The sequence below is a fragment of the Apostichopus japonicus genome, chromosome 11 (genome assembly GCF_037975245.1).
Source record: "Apostichopus japonicus isolate 1M-3 chromosome 11, ASM3797524v1, whole genome shotgun sequence".
NCBI classification, from domain to species: Eukaryota; Metazoa; Echinodermata; class Holothuroidea; order Aspidochirotida; family Stichopodidae; genus Apostichopus; species Apostichopus japonicus.
The window spans coordinates 7,490,116-7,508,509 of record NC_092571.1 but is presented as its reverse complement, the minus strand read 5'-3'; the positions used below and the strand labels follow the sequence as shown (position 1 = coordinate 7,508,509).

The 18,394-nt window shown below is 38.1% G+C and overlaps 1 long non-coding RNA gene across 1 annotated transcript; it reads left to right on the top strand.

Moving 5' to 3' along the window:
* The first annotated feature begins 13,339 nt into the window (after positions 1-13,339).
* On the top strand, positions 13,340-17,515 carry LOC139976346 (uncharacterized). Its single transcript, XR_011796094.1, has 3 exons — positions 13,340-13,832; positions 14,629-14,843; positions 16,764-17,515. It is a non-coding gene; the product is annotated as an uncharacterized lncRNA (long non-coding RNA).
* The last annotated feature ends 879 nt before the right edge of the window (positions 17,516-18,394 follow it).

Here is an 18,394-nt window from a genome sequence, read left to right as displayed (position 1 = left end):
GGAGACAAGAAGTTTCAAGAACTCGTGGACATTATGGGTAAGCATCAAAACCCCGCCCCATCAGAGATAGTACAAAGGTGCAAATTCAACAGCCGCTTTCGCCAAGCAGTCGGTCTCATCGTTTGTTGCCGAGTTGCGTTCTCTAGCAGAGTTCTGTAACTTTGGGGATACATTGAACATTATGCTACGGGATAGATTAGTGTGTGGGATTAGTGACGATAAAATCCAACGATCACTTCTGTCTCACGCTAAGTTAACGTTCGATACCGCCCTAGAAATATCATTAGGACTAGAACTAGCGTCAAAGAACGCCGACGACTTGAAGCAAGCATTTAATCAACACATCGGTATGTCTACATCACGCGATCAGGTACTGCAAATTCCCAAGGGGAAAGGGCAACGCCGCACAAAGGACAAGTTCACTGCAAGGGTCAAGAAGTTTCACCCCTGCTATCGTTGCGGTCGTAGTAACCACCAGTCAGATGATTGCTACTTTAAAGAAAAGACATGCAATAGTTGCCAAAAGAAAGGTCACATCAGTAAAGTATGTCGATCCAAGGCAGTAAATCAAATAGCTGAAGACACCAAGTCCTCGCATCAATCACCAGGAAACTCCGATTATGTAGCGAGAGGTTATGACTTGTTTCAGCTAAAGTCACAGGACGGAGGACCAATCAATGTTAACCTCAAGGTTAATGGTTCCCCATTGCAAATGGAAGTAGATACAGGTGCTGCTTTCTCCTTAATGTCAGAAGATAACTTTCGCAAATTGTGGCCTGGTGAAGAACTAAACGAAACTGACCTAACGTTAAGCACCTACACAGGTGAATCAGTTGAGGTCACGGGAGTTTGCGACGTCAGAGTGGAGTATGAGAACAAAAGATATACATTGCCACTATTCACAGTTGAGGGGAATAACCGCCCTAGTTTATTCGGTCGAAACTGGCTTCGCCAGATTCGGCTAGATTGGTCATCCATCAATCTAGTCAGAAGTAATGGTAACTTGCGTGAACTTCTCGAAACGTACAGTGACGTTTTCAAGGACGAGCTAGGAACTTTCACGGGGGAGAAAGTCACTATCAGTGTTCACCCCAGTGTGACCCCGAAGTTTTGTAAATCTCGTACGGTGCCATACGCGATGAAGGAGAAAGTAGAACGCGAGCTACGACGACTGCAGAATGATGGTATTATCGAGCCCGTTGATTATTCAGAGTGGGCAGCACCTATTGTTCCGGTGCTAAAAGGGGATAAAGTATCAGTAAGGATTTGCGGCGACTATAAGTTGACTGTGAACCAAGCATCGCGGGTAGACCAATACCCTATTCCGCGTATTGAGGACCTATTCGCGACGTTAGCTGGCGGTACAAAGTTTACCAAATTGGACATGAGCCAAGCCTACCAGCAACTCCTACTCGATGACAAATCCAAGAATCTTGTAGTTGTTAACACTCACATGGGACTCTTTCGCTACAATCGTTTCCCATTCGGAGTAGCGTCGGCTCCTGGAATCTTTCAGCGTGTAATGGAGGGCGTGCTTCGCTGGTTGTCGGGCGTGTCGGTGTACCTCGACGATATTCTAATAACCGCACCTACAGAAGCGGATCACCTCAACACTCTGAAGGAAGTACTAGAGAGATTACAAAGAGCAGGTCTGCGTTTAAAAAGGTCCAAGTGTACTTTCCTCGCGTCATCGGTGGAATATCTTGGCCACAGGATCGACGCAGAAGGACTGCATCCCCTACCAGACAAAGTTCAGGCGATACATCAGGCACCAGCCCCACGAAATGTGACTGAACTGAAATCGTACTTAGGGTTATTGACTTATTATGGTAAATTCATGCCCACCCTGTCAACGATCTTGGCCCCTTTGTATGAATTATTGCAAAAAGGTACACCATGGGCGTGGGGGAAACGACAAATGAAGGCGTTTAATGAGTCTAAGACGTTGTTAACTTCATCTAATGTACTAGTCCACTTTGACCCCACAAAACCCTTAGTGCTGTCTTGCGATGCGTCTCCCTATGGTATTGGAGTAGTGTTAGCTCACGTAATGGGCGACGGCTCTGAAAAGCCTATTGCATTTGCGTCGCGCACGCTTTCAGCTGCGGAGAAAAACTACGCGCAAATTGAAAAAGAAGGTCTTGCGTGTGTTTATGGCGTAAAGAAATTTCACTGTTATGTGTATGGTCGCCACTTTACATTAGTAACTGACCATAAGCCACTCCTCGGTTTGCTGAGCGAGGGACGTGCAATTCCGCCACAAGCCTCGGCGAGAATCCAAAGATGGGCCCTCACGCTATCAATGTATGAGTATTCCCTGCAGTTTAAGCGTACTGCTGCGCATAGCAATGCTGACGCAATGAGTCGCCTGCCATTACCGCATTCGCCAGAGCAAACTCCACTGCCACAAGAAAGTGTTCTTATGCTCAATCAATTGAATGAAGGCCCAGTAACAGCCCATCAAGTAAAAACATGGACCCGGAGAGATCCGATTCTCTCTAAGGTTTTAAAATATGTCATGGAGGGCTGGCCAGAGCAAACGGATGACTCCCTAAAACAGTATTTCATGAAAAGCACTGAAATAACGGTGCAAAATGGCTGTTTGCTCTGGGGAAATAGAGTAATAATACCACCCAAGGGTCGTATTCAACTGTTAAATGAGCTACATGAGACACATTTAGGGGGAGCGCGCATGAAAAGTCTTGCGAGAATGTTCATTTGGTGGTCTAAGATGGATAATGAAATTGACGACTTGGTCAAGCAATGTAAACCTTGCCAAGAAAACAGGCAAAATCCACCAAAAGCGCCTCTGCAACCATGGGCGTGGCCGACCCGCCCCTGGTCACGGCTGCATGTAGATTATGCTGGACCATTTATGGGTCATATGTTTTTAATAATCGTTGATGCACATTCGAAATGGATTGAAATCCATGTTATGAATTCGAGCACTAGTCAAGCTACTATTACAAACTTGCGTAAAACGTTTGCACAGTTTGGTATACCTAGTATGATAGTAAGTGACAATGGGTCATGTTTTACTAGCGAAGTGTTTGCCTACTTCTGCAAGCAGAATGGCATTAAACATGTTACGTCTGCCCCTTACCATCCTTCCTCAAACGGATTGGCGGAACGCGCGGTCCAAACCTTTAAGCAGGGGGTTAAGAAACTCACAGGGGGTAGTTTGGAAGATCGAGTGGCTAGGTTTCTATTCAAATACAGGATCACTCCACACTCTGTCACAGGTGTTTCTCCTTCTGAACTCCTAATGGGGAGGAAATTACGATCAAGATTGGATCTGGTCCATCCGGACATTCAAAATAGAGTCCTGTTAAACAACAGGCTCAACAACGGCAACATAACAAATCGACAAAACCTCGTAATTTCTGGGAGGGGGAAAAGGTGTACGTCCGTAACTTCACGACAAGAGGACCAAAGTGGCTCATCGGAAACATCATTAAAGTTACAGGACCCGTATCATTCAAAATTAAACTTGGTAATAACATAATCGTTAAACGACACCAAGATCAGATTAGGAAGTGTCATGCAAACACTCCTGAGAATTCAAACTTGGCGACTGAACCCGAAGCCGCATTTGATACCATGCCATTGGTTCAGGAGCTGGAAGTTGAGTCGGATACGGACGACGTTCATGACGAAGCAGCAAGGTCAGACGAAACACCTCCTGCTGCAATAATAAATGAGCGTATTCAGCAAGAAGGTCCCACGGGAGATTCTTCCACTAGAAAGGAATATCCTTCACGAAACCGGAAGCCACCGGAATATTACGGTCGTTAAATAATGTATATACTCTCCGTATGCTCCCTTTAACTCTTTAATTCAATGTTTTGACTAAGGGGGGAGGAATGTAGTAGATTCATAGTTTCATATTAAGTTATTACACCAAACGGCTGAACCTCCCAGCCTACGCTATGGTGATATACGTCACCAGGCTTCATCCATTCTTGTATGTATCTCACACTTGCCTTACAGTTATCCTATTGAATAGACGTGTGTCTAAACCGGCTACCTCAGTGTTATTGTATTTTCTTGTGGTTCTAGAGTCACCACAGTTGACACTGTTGAATTTCGGCGAGCGTTAGAAGAAAATGTTGGAATATTCTCGTATATTACGGTACTCTATACCATAAACGTTTATGCTATACTTTGCACACGGACAAACGCTTTTTTGTTGTTGCATATACCTCCGATACGCCTAATCGTAACGATATACATTCCTATACATCTTCTGGCATTACGTACGCTACTGTCCGTTTTCCAGCAGAACTGTTACTGTAACAAGCTACTTATACGAAGAGTTGCCACTATGTAATGGATCGTATACAGTTGTGATAGAAGTACTGGCAATCATCAGGTGACATTTCTTGTTAAGTTAGATGTTCACTCGACGTGAAGTACACGGGCTCCATTCGTCGTCCCCATCCTTACGAATATGTGCTTAGCATTCTAAAATAAATGTAAGGGATATATATATATATATATATATACATACATACAATAGTTCAAAATGAAACAAGGAAGAACTTTATGGTACGTTTATTATTAACAATTAGATATTCACTTGACGTGAATAACACGATATCTATTCAACTTCCCCATCGTTATGAAGTCGTGCTTAGCATTTGAAAATAAATGTCCTGGAGAATATGCAATGGTTAAAAATGAAACAAGGAAGAACTACATAGCACATTCAATATTTACAATATTATATCGACCTTCATACCAGGAAATAGAGATACCTCATGGTGATAATGTAAATTTTGTGCCTACTTTACATATCATCTAATATCAAAATCTAATGGACAACAATGAAAAAAAACAAAGTTGAATTAATCCAAGAACAACCATCATAGCATGTATTTAGATTTTTCATTGACCAATGCTGAGGATTTATCGACTTCCGGGAAGTCGGATCAGGAGGAATCATTTGGTATAAACTGACATAATGAATTCATTTTGGTTGTAAGTTGCATTTATCCTAAATTCTGCTTCATTGGTTAAAACGATATAGAACAGTATTGAAAATGTCATATTTCAAACACTTAGAGAGCTGACCGTTATGAGGGGAAGTTAATTGGAAATCGTCTTATGGGGGGTAAATCGATCGATCGCCATCTTAACAATTAGCCAACCTGAATTGTTATAAAGAAGAAAGGGTTTGATTCTATCAACCGCGGCGTCTGGAAATCTACTCCAATCGAATGACATCTTATTTTACAGTAATACTTAATTGTAATGGTCCGAAATGAGAACGCTTTTAAGAACAAAATAGTGCGGTTCCTATGCATATGCCCTTCTTATCTAAGTTGATACTTAAACGGAATTAATGATAATTACGCGCGATTGTCTGTACCGATCTGAATAGCCAAGCCGTAAAATGTCAGCTACGGTGAAACTTCGTCTATACGTTACCGTGATAGTGTGACTTGGTGGGTGCACGCCAGTCATTACGTAGCAAATCAGACAGTATTGTTTACATGCCTAGCTTGTATAATTTTACAAACGATTAATCAAATTCAGTTCAGCGAAAATGTATGTCGATTCTCTTGAATCCTAAGCCTGATAGATTTCAAATTTGGTGAAGGTTAGCGCAGTTCAGCCTCTGTAAGTTTTGACTTCATAGGGTCCAGGGTCAGAAGCTAAAAGTGTTAACTAAAGGTCAAATGTTAGATAGTAAGGAAAGAAAAATTGTCAATGTTCAAATCGTATTATTGAACTTACACCTCACGAGGTCAGTAACAATATTTCACATTATTAACGTTAACGATGTAAGTAGGCAAATGAGTACAGTAAAAGCCATTGGTGGGCATTTAATTATGTTTCTTATAGATTAGCCCTAATTAAACCATTCGAAAATAGTGATATGCCAATCTAAACCTGCCCTGACTTCTCCAATTCCAAAAATTCAATTTCCCCCAAACTATGATTGCCTCTAGACCAATTCACACAGCAAGTATTAATATTAACAATTTGCAGAAATTTTCACTACCTCGTGTAATGGATAATGTTTGCAAAACTGGGGAAATCGTTAGTTTGCGTACAATAAAGACGTGTCTTGAAAAGTGTGTGCAGTCATTAGTCAATGACATTATGTCAATATCTCACTTTATCAATGAATCATGGCTGATTCCTTTGCTTGTAAAGTTCCTACATATGGGGTCAATACAAGTAGAGTTGGATAAGGGGTTTTCGGAATTATCTGATGTTATTAGTTGGTATGACTCGGGCGGGAGGTGGTCCACTTTTTCCTAGTAACTAGTTTATATATATATATATATATATATATATATATATAAATATACATATTTATCATTATATATATATATATATTAATATACATATAAATATATATATGTATATATATATATTATATATATATATATACACACACACATATATATATATATATATATATATATATATATATATATATATATATATATATATATATATATATATATATATATATATAAGAGAAAAAGTGATAATATGAAACTTTCATTTCCAACTTTATTACTGAGAACGTTATATCAGTTTATATTTAAACGTTCTTACTATTTAACACACACCAAGAAACATATATATATATATATATATATATATATATATATATATATATATATATATATATATAAATATATATATATATATGTATATATATATATATATATATATATATATATATAATGAAAATCGTAATGAGTTGGAAAATCAAGAACAGAGAAAAAACTTCCAGCCTGGATTCGAACCCGTGCCCCTCCCGATTTGTAATTGGACACCCTAACCAACTAGGCTATGGAAGCTGATATATGTATATATATATATATATATATTTATATATATATATGTGTGTGTGTGTGTGTGTGTATGAAAATGAAAATGAAACAGAGATGTATGGAAGTAATTAGTTTAACTATATGATCTTATACTGAATTCTACAATCTAGGCCCTAAACTCAAGAGGTTTGTTTTCAGTCAGATTTTCACATGGTCAGATTGAAGTTCCTGTTAACAGTAATGATGATGTTAAATACAGTTCACTTTTTATTTTACATGAGAGGAACCATTTTAAAAGTTAATACCTTTTCGATGTGTTAATAGTAACAATACTTATGTAATATTTTAAAAATATAACCTAAATGTTTGGCACATTAATCAACTTGGAACCTTCCGACAAGACATAACAAGGAAAGAATTGGCTCAATGTTAAAAAATCTGACAATTCTTTGTGTTTGGTAAATATAATTCGTTATGGAGCACTTTCTCCTATCTATTGTGTTACTTAACTGGATGCTTCGGTCAGTTAACGGAGAGGGAATGACGTTCAATACCACATATTCTGATATGGAACGAAGATTTTTTGCGTACACCGCTGATACCGTTGTTCTGAAATGCAATCCTCCTGAAGGGGCTAAGAATGTTATGATACTGAAAAGGCGAGATCCACATACTCAGTTGTTACTTCAAGGTGGTAACCTACGTGCAAGCGACGAACGCTATCAAGATGTATCCTCTAAGAAAGAGTATAAGTTATTGATTCCAGATCTTAATACATCGGATTCAGCTGTGTATACATGTACTTGGCAATTCCCTTGGTATAGTCCTATTAAATGGGTGCTTTGGAAGTATCAACTACAAGCACGTCTTCAAGTGGTGAACCGTCAGATGAAAGAATGTGCTCTATTAAATGGATTTGACGGTGTTTTTTTTTTTGCAGAAGAGAGCTTTGATTTATACTGTCCTAAAGACATTGCTATTGACATATTTATTGCAAAAAAAAATGAAAATATCACCGTGCAGCCTGTATAGATTCTAACGAGAACATAGTGTTGAGACGTATACACAATGTATCTACACGGTATAATAACAGCAGATTAGTGTGTAATACGAATAGCAGTGACAAGGACTACTGCATCTCAATTCCAAATATTACTGTGTACGAAGATTTACAAGTAACAGTAGGGCCTCAGACTGTAAATGCAATTGAAGGAGAGAACTTAAGTCTTACATGCAGTAGTTCCCTTGAATACAAGCATCAATCGAATGCGATTTATCTGGAAGCCGAAATATCATTTCCAATGCCAACTTGTCTCATTCATCTAACGGATATGAGTCGATAATGCTCACCATTAGCTTTCAAAATGAAACAAAATTAAAAGATCAATATTTCATCAAATGCAGAGTAATCGCAGGATCAAATAATATAACTAAGACGATAACCATTCAGCAAAAGCGTAACTCAACCACTGCCTTCACAGTGATAACCGTTATTTTAGGCCTATTAGTTATTGTCACTCTGATAGTTATTTACTTTTTGTACACAAAAAGACGAAACGGAGAAGCAAGAAGGACAAAAAGTAAGGACATTGATCATCTATATGAAAGCGTTATTCATGTTGATTTTAATGTATCGCACAACAATTAGAGAAGTGTTTCTGTTAGTAAAAACATAGTAATGTTATATCTTACATCATCGCCGAACAGCTCTATCGTCATCATTGATATGAACTCATAGGTCGGAACTTTTTTGTTTCTTTCTATAGTAGTCTTAGAATTGGGGAAGGACACATACCTTCCTACATGGAGGTCTACTCCAACAACCCCGAAGCATTAATCTCTCCTTTGTGAAATTCTGCATCCACTCCTGAGCTACATTCAAGGCAACTGCTTGGTTCCGCGGTTAGAGTGATCGCCTCAACAATCGTTAGGTTGCAGTTTCAAAATTCCGATAGGAGGCAGATTCTATTGACCTATTTAAAAAAGGCTGCAGTCCAGTGGTGATGTGCGGAGTCTTACGTGGATTTGGTATTTCTGGTTTGTGAACTTGGGTAAAGGGGTTTGTTTCTGTTCTTCACTTGGTTTCGAAACACTTTGTTCATCATGACTGCATTGCAGTAAGGTCGAATAAGATGCCTTTGCCTACCTCAGTATTTAAGAAAGTGGTCAGATACTGGGGCATACACTCTCATCCGTCAGATGGGGGCGTTAACTGGCGGTTCAGGGAGCAGGAATGGGAGCAAGTTCACACCCCTGCCTCGCTACCCCATGATCACTTATCGAAAAGAGAATACTTGAAATCAGCCTGTGTTCATCCTCGATCTAACACGGATAGGCTCTCAAATAAGCTACTTTAAGGCTTCCTTATCCTTGGGTCTCTAAAATATATACATTACATAATATGAGGGATATAGCCGGGCAAGGTGCTTGTCTTTTCTGCACATTAATGTTACTCAGCCTGAGTTTGTGTAGCATGATGACAACAATGGATAGGGTATTAAAACTATACGGATGTACGCACACCATGTCCTTTGGTAGCTATCGTTTTTGTTATGGAAATGAGGAAACCACTATACTTATACACCCAACTTATCGGTAGAATCTTATATTGAAAGCTTTAAAGAAGCAATATTCTAGCATGGTCTTATCACTGTAGTAGTGATATAGATATGTAAAATATGGACATACAGTTTCAGTTTAGTTTCAGTTGATTTATTTCCAGTATAAATATAAATATTTATAAAAAGGACATCACCATTGCAAAAAGTATTTTACGAAAACTGGAAATAAATTAGTAAAGGGTTCATTTTACATAAAATTAAAATATGTATATTAGTATCGAAAATTAAATATTTAAAAACATTTACTGAATATTAAAATTACAATAAATGTTTAACGTTGCCATTTTGAATATATATTGCAGCTTGGTGTACAAATACTTTTTTGTAAGCACATATTCTGTATTTGGGAGTTATTGACTTGTTTCTTAGATTCTTGTTAGTCGTTTTTAATAGAGATGTCAATTCATTGTGTGGTGGATGGTTTTCATACTTAGAAATATTCGTACTTCCTCTTATAAATTCATTTTTGGCAGTATCATGTACCTTCGCTATCAAAGTTTCAAAGTCAAGTTTAAACATTTTGGTACAATATTTTAAAAAGGTTATATTTCTTTTACTTGTCTTAGGCCAGTAAAAAGAGATTCCAAGCAGGAACAGCGTAAACACGATGTGGCAATATAGTTATTGGCAGTGAAAACCGTATCCCTTACCTCTCTAGTGAAATGCGGAGCAATATAAATTAAAGTTGAAACAATAAAATATACTCTTTTTAAAATTCTGGAAATATGATTTGTAAAATTTTATTTATCATCTATGCAAAGTCCTAGATATACAGTTTGGGATGTGTGCTCTTCTTTTGTTTCATGAATTACAAGTTTTGTCATCTTTGATGTAAGGAGACCTTCATTCTTTATATTGACATTAGCAAATACCATTCCTTTTGATTTCTTCGAATTTAGTAACATTTTTTTCTATCAAATAGTGCAACTGTACCTTAAACGATTTTTGATAATTGAATTGATCACCCATATTTGTATGATTTGTTATATTACATGAAATAGCAGTATCGTCTGCATATTAAAACATTACAACTTGATCTAGATCGTATTCCGTCTGTGTGTGTATATATATATATATATATATATATATTTATATTTATAGATATATATAGATATATATATATATATATATATATATATATATATAGATATATATATATATATATATATATTAAATAAGAGTGCAGATAAAGGGCCTCCCTGGGGAACGCCAACATTAATATCTGATGGTTCAGATAATCCATTGGTTAACTGAATTTGCCTTGACCAACCTTTCATGAAATCATATATCCAGTGTGCCAACCATTGCTCGTTGGTGAACTTACAAAGGACATGTTTTAAGTAATTAGGGAGAACGGTGTTAAAAGCACTTGAGCAATCTAGAAATAAGACCTTTACTCTAGTTGTGTCATTTAAATTTAACCCAAAAACCACGTTATGTAGCAAAGTAAGTATAGCATCTGTACAAGAAAACCTTTCCTATAGGCAAATTGGCACTTTTCACTGTGTTATTCGATGGAACGTGTTATAAATGGTGTAATTAGTTTTTGCATACTATTGAAGCTTATGCTGGCCAAATCGATTGGTCTATAATCAATCTCTGATATCGGATTCTTTCTGTTCGGAATAAGGGAAGTTGAATGCGTTTTTCCAAGTACATGGTATTGTAGATTTAGATAGAAATTAATCAAAAATTGATGTAAAAGTAGATGATAATTCATTGCTACAAAACTTACAAATCCACCATGTTAGATAATCAGACCCACATGCAACGCCTTTCTTGACTTTCTCAACATGGCTTTGTATAATTATATACACTTCCCCTTTACTATTTGTCAAACTTAATTCTTTATCTTATACAACAGCATTATTGAATTGTCCAAAATGTTCACTTAATTTATTTCCTAATTCTTCATCTATAATATTGTTCGTTTTTTCCGGATTGCGTTTTGTTCTCAGTAGGTCCCAAATGGTATTGTAATTTGTACCAATGTCTCAAAAAACTTTGTTTCTGTTGGTATGGACTAATTTGTTCATATCCCTTTGGAGTTTGTTTCGCTTAGTTATGTCACCTGCTTCTATTGCTTGTTTCATTCTTTTTGTAACTGTTTTATGACGTCATCTGCTGGAAGTCGCCTCATCATCCGCACTAAGGGTGTTTCTTTCTTTGGAACGCAGAAGTCGCCATTAAACTTAATATAGCATGATACTACCCCGTATACTCATTTATACCGTTGGAATATTCTTTAAACATATTCTAATCAGTGATGTTTAGCATATGTCGTAAAGTATTTTTTTGTAATCATCTGACAATGCTCTGTCAGTTAGGTTTTATTAGAATCGACTGTATTTAATCACTTACTATGACGCATACCTCTCTCAGTGCACTTAATAATATCACTTTAATGTTTGTAGCACAAGTTTCAACTTTAAAGTAACAGTTAATTCAAACTTACAAACTGTTGTGTAATGACAATGCATGATATAAAAAAAAAGGAATAATGTAACACAGAATATAGCATTTTATGAGCTGTCCTCGGTTTTCTTATGTTGAAAATTCTCTTAAAATTGACTTTTGTAGGAGCAGTTTTTATATTGACCACGCAGAGTTTAAACTCCTACTGATTTAAAAAAAAGAGTGGCTGGTATAATCAGTGTCAACCAAACTGAGTATTGACTTACGATAATATTTGTAACGCAATGTTAAAAACAGTTTTTACTTCTTCACAGGCTATATCTCTGCTCAAACTGTTACCCTAGTTTGCATTGCCCCAATCCGGCATGCCTGTAACTCATTAAACAATGTATTGAATTACGTTAATTATTTGCCAGACACCCACTCGACTCAGACCTAGCTTATTCGGACGCGAGGTTGACACATTACAGCTCTGATACTTTCATTTCGACATCCCTTACATCGTTTTCCAATAATGTAATGCAATATGAATTGGATATCTACTTGATTATTAGGTTAGTCTGATCTCATGGTTCGTAATATCATTGTTGTGGACCAGGGGAAAAGTATATATGCTGTAATGTTATTCAATGGCCAATAAAGGTGCTATCAGAATGTCACATATCGATAAATCTTGTGTATTCCCCTTTAATAGTAAGTCGGAAAGGAAGTTTACTATCTAATTATTGCTCTGCTCGGCAATGTAACTGTAGACAAGGTAGACGGATTGCACACGCAATGAGGCTAACGTCATGCATATCACATCATCGCTGTGGAGCTCTCATGTCATCCAGCTGAGCGAGGAAAGCAGCTCTTCAGACTTCCTTCCCTTAGAAATCTTTGTGAAATCTTTTATCCACCCCTGAGCTACACTGAAAAAATAAACTAGTCAATATTGCCACGGACTAACGTTAAATTAGTCTGTAACGTTAGTCAATGCACACGGACTAGCAAACATCTTCGTTTCATCGCTGCTTCTTAGTCAGTTTACACTGACTAAGGAAAATATAATCGCAGCTTAGTCGGTGGCGACGGACTAAAGTATTGTAACCCATGGACTAAGAACGATACGGACACCCGATTTACGCCATAATCGTAGCTTAGTCGGTGTCGACGGACTAATGTATTTTAACCCAATTTGATTCACTTCAATTTGGAAACCGAGAGGCAACGGCAGCTTGCTGGACTTGGCATAGTGTCATACGATCACTCTAAGCAACTTTCAACCGTAAATCACCAAAGAAGGTCTTTAGAAGAATGGAGGTATTAACTGCCATCATCGGCCTACCTGTTATTCCTTTAACTTGAAGGTAAAATTAAAGTTAATTGTTAGGCCACTGGTACTATATAGTACTGTATTATGGTTAGTGTAACGCTACCGTTGTCACGCTGGCGTTTCGCAATACACAAGTGCAATGACAGTGAGTAGCCTATAGGCTTCTACTGGGTCCTGCAGTGCACTCTCAACACTAAAGTGTGCATTCTAAACACCAATTAACAATGTGTTATGTGTGTATTGGGCTAGATTGAACAGTAGCACATAATCTTCTAATTTATTCCCAAACAAATGCTGGAACTATAAGTCTCAATAGTTTATTTAAAGTCTACACTCATTTGGTAAAGATTTCCTGTAATTTCCCATGTGAATGTAAATGGGTAGGCTTTGTGATATTGAATAAGCAAGGCTAGACCTTCAAACGTACAGTCACAGTAGGCTGAACAAATTAGGTTGGCTAGTCAACGGTATTATATGTTGCGAGCAGTCAGGATGCACGCTTCAGTTCTATTTAATCTTTTCATTTATCATTTTTTAGTATTTAATTTCCGGTCACGCCCAGGAAACAATTGCGACATTCCTTCACGGTCGACTTGTTTACTGCAAGAAGTATTAACCGTTTTTTCTCAGGAAAGCTTGATGGTGTGAAGTTATTATAACATGTGCTTTTAGTATACTGCCAAAAGAGTAAGTTGTTGTATTTGTATTGATATTTTATGTAGAAGTAACGGAAAATTTAGTATGTTTAGTTTGGTCTAATTGCACGTTTTTTTCTGTCCAATGTAGTGCAGGGTTCAATTGCGCGAATTCAAATTATTCTGTTTATGTATATGTATATGCATCGATTCGTAGATTATGATGTTTTTTTGACATTTATTTGTAATTCAAGCATATCTGTTTAGTAGCAAAGTTTAAAGGTTAAGATTAATTAGTTTTCTCATTTTGATCCTAGATTGAATGAAACTCATTGACGTAAATAATAGATCAGATGATACAGTTTAACGCAGTTGCTAAAACTCTGGGTATTCTCTAGTCTTCGCCGGTCCATTATATACTTTAGTACTACTAGTAAGACTAAATCAAAACGACCGAAAGATAAACTTAGTGTAACAAAGTACTGATTCTCCTCTAGCCTAAGTCTAACGGGCTTGTTACGTGAGCAAGCAAAATAACAACTAAAAACGATTAGGCCTATAAATAAGTTGGCTCAATGCATTTCTGTTTCTAAAATTTTATATTTTTAAAGATCATAAAAACAAACAAAGATTTAGCCCATGTTTTATTATCTCTGTATTCTGGGCATTTGATTCTGGTTGCAATGGTGATGACACACTCGTTCAAATTTCAGCTTTATACAGTCTGCTTCAAACTTTGGGATTGTTTTTTGAGACTATAGTGGAAGCAAATCTCACATAACTTTGTGGTGACAACTTTATTTAATTTTTTTTCAAATGATGAATACTTTGCTGTTTCTTTTTTCCAGCAGGAATTGAAAAGCCAAATATCTAAGTTAAGGGTGAGGTTTCCTGTGATGTACGACACCAGTGTGGAGGCAACAACAGAAGAGGGGAACTGTGTTATATATGGCTTAAAGACATGTTTTAAGATGATATATTGGTACCCTTCGCAGAACAAAAGAGTTTATCCAAGAGTCCAAAAAGCAAAGGAACAAGTACCATAGAGAAAAAAGATGGAAGAGTGAGTTTAACTATTGTACCCAACTGTTTAATGATATTAAAGATACTTTTCATAACCCGTTTAAAAACAAAAACAGTCTAGTATATCATTTACGTGCAAGCTTCATAAGTTTGGTCAAATTTTCACTGATCTGTAGGGCGGGAGTCCAGAGGGTTTGGTTAGCTGGGAAGGTAACCAATTGCCTAGTACATCACAATGTTCACAATGCATTCCTGTATATGAAACCTGACGACTGGCAAACCGACTGTGGTGGATGTGGCTGGGAGAGCAAGTTTAAAGTCACCTAATAGCTAACCTAGATCAGCTTTCATGGTTACCACATCAAAGTAAGAACAATGTGTCAGGTATGGCCCCAAGAGCAACAAATGGCCATCGCCAGTAATTATTGGTGGTGGGGTACCCCTGCCAGTGATCAACAATTGACCCCTCACGGCTGACCTAGGTCAGCTCATGAGGTAACCACTTGAAACCTACTGGAAAATGTTGGTTAGGACTTCAGATACAAGGGATGGGTATTGCCAGTAATTTTTATTGGTGGGGTACCCCTGCCAGTAGACCCCCAATATGCCCATCCCCTCATTGACCTAGGTGAGCTCATGATTTGACCAGTTGAAACCTACAGGAAAATGATAGGTATCACTTCATATGTAAGGATGGGCATTTCCAGTATTTTATATTGGTGGGCCACCACTGCCAGAGTCCGCCCATCCCTTACATATAGAATCCTGTCAATCATTTTCCAGTAGTTTTCAACTGGTTAAATCATGAGCTGACCTAGATCAATGAGGGAGGGGGGGGCATGTTGGGGGTCTACTGGCAGGGGTACCCCACTATTATAAATTACTGGAAATGCCCATCCCTTACATATAGAGTCCTGCCTATCATTTTACAGTAGTTTTCAACTGGTTACCTCATGAGCTAATCTAGGTCAATGGGGGATGGGCATTTTGGGGGTCTACTGGCAAGGTTACCTCACCAATGTAAATGACTGGAAATGCCCATCCCTTACATATGAAGTGATACCTATCATTTTCCAGTAATTTTTCAACTGGTTATCTCATGAGCTGACCTAGGTCAATGAGGGAATGGGCATTTTGGGGGTCTACTGGCAGGGGTACCCCCCCCCGCCAATATAAATTACTGGAAATGCCCATCCCTTACATATGAAGTGATACCATTTTCCAGTAGTTTTCAACTGGTTACATCATGAGCTCATCTAGGTCAATGGGGATGGGCATTTTGGGGGTCTACTGGCAGGGGTACCCCACCAATAAAAATTACTGGCAATGCTCATCAGTTGTATCTGAAGTCCTAACCAACATTTTCCAGTAGGCTTCAAGTGGTTACCTCATGAGCTGACCTAGGTCAGCCTGGAGAGGTCAATTATAGATCACTGGCAGGGGTACCCCACCACCAATAATTACTGGCAATGGCAATTTGTTGCTCTTGGGGCCATACCTGACACATTGTACTTACTTTGATGTGTTACCATGAAAACTGATCTAGGTTAGCTATCAGGTAACTTTAAAATTGCTCTCCCAGCCACACCCACCACAGTCGGTTTGCCAGTCGTCTGGTTTCATATACAGGAATGCACTGTGAACATTGTGATGTACAAGGCAATTGGTTACCTTCCCAGCTAACCAAACCCTCTGGGCTCCCGGTCTATTGGGATCATTATTAACATGATTAACATAATTATTAAACTTTGAAAAATAACTTGGTGTTATGCTGTGCAAAGCTAATAATTATTTGGTAAAGCTGCTATTCCTCGCTTATAATTTGAGGGACCTAGATTTAAATGTATACCTCCCAATATGTTATAAAATTTTATTAATGAAAATGTATGTTTATGATAATGTGAGTTATCAGCTATATCTGCATCTGTACTTACACGTATATCATATTTTCTGTTCACAGGTCAGTAATGGTGCAGATTTTGGCTTCCTGAAGACAAGTGGGAGGCCATTTGTAGTTAAGAGAAACACTCTTTGTTCGTGAAGACTTAACTGGTGTCGATTTGGGGTACCACTTTAAAACGAAAGTCATGAGGAACCCTTGCCCAAGATTCAACTTTGCATTATTGTGCAGTGCTATACTTTTGCGATTCATGTTTGATCCATTAACTTGTCTTAACTTTGTTGGACTAAAATCATATTTTCAGATTTTTGTTTACAGTGATTTCTTCTCTATCTGTCGATAGTCAGCCTTTGTAGACATCAGAAGTTTTATCAGAAATAAATACTGCCAACGTACACATTATTTGTGTTTCTTCTGCTCTCTTTTCTTTCAGTGATGCTAGTCAGTGAAACTAGTCGGGTTTAATTCTTTCAGTGATTCTAGTCAGTGCAACTAGTCAGTCGATACCGACTAAGAAAGGTTAGTCGGGAGAGGCACCATCCTGACTAATGTAAAACCTGCTATAAACTAGTCGGTGGCTCATATAAATTAGTCGGTAAAGACCGACTAATGTCACCAACTAATGTAACTGACTAATATACATTTACCGACTAAGAAATTGTTGATCGACTAAGCTGACCGACTAAGAAATCCAACTGACTAAGGAATAAATTAGTCGGTATAGCAACTGACTATGGCTATGTTAGTCGGGAGAGGCACCAGATGGACTAACGTTATGTTAGTCGGTGAACCAATTTAAGTTTTCAGTGTACATTCAATGCAACTGCTTGGTTCAGCGGTAATAGTGTCCGCCTCACAATCGTTAGGTTGAAGGTTCAAAATTCCGCCAGGAGCAAGATTCTCTTGACCTATTCAAACATTTCTGCAGTGCAGTGGTGATGTGCGGAGTCTTCGGTGGATTTGGTATTTCTGGTGTGTGAACTTGGGAAAAGGGGTTTGTTTCTGTTCTTCACTTGGTTTCGAAACAACTTTTTTCCTCATGACTGCACTGCAGTAAGGTCGAGTAATTTAAGAAAGTGGTCATATGCTGGGGCATACACTCTCATCTGTCGCATGGGGACGTTAAATGGCGGTCCCGGGAGCAGGTAATGGGGACAAATTCACACCCCTGCCTCGTATCCTCAGAACACTTATCGAAAAGAGAAGACTTGAAATAAGCCGGTGTCATCCACGATCTAACACGGATAGGGTCCAAATAAGCTACTGTAAGGCTTCCTGATCCTTTGGTCACTAAACTAAACTAAACGTTATAGATTAAAGAAAAAATCTCTCCCAGATGCAACCTTTCAATAAACCAGTGAGCTTAACGCGAATGTTCCATTCATTTATAGACCGGCAGCCCAGTGCACTTTGATCAAACGAACGAGGTACCAATATCTGAGTATTGGAACATTTGTGGAAAAACCCAGTATATCCAAAAGTGGATGTCTGCCGTGGTCGCTCTGCTGCATGTGGCCCCTGGGCCGGTTAAAGGGGGCCCAAAAATGCATCTAATCAAACGAATGAGGTACCACTTGAAACCAATGTCAACTTAATGCATGAATGCCACAAAGTACTGAATGGCCTATGCCAGACAAATTTTCTGCTGCAAAGGGCCCGCCAGACGCCCCCAAATATGGCCCAAATGCCCA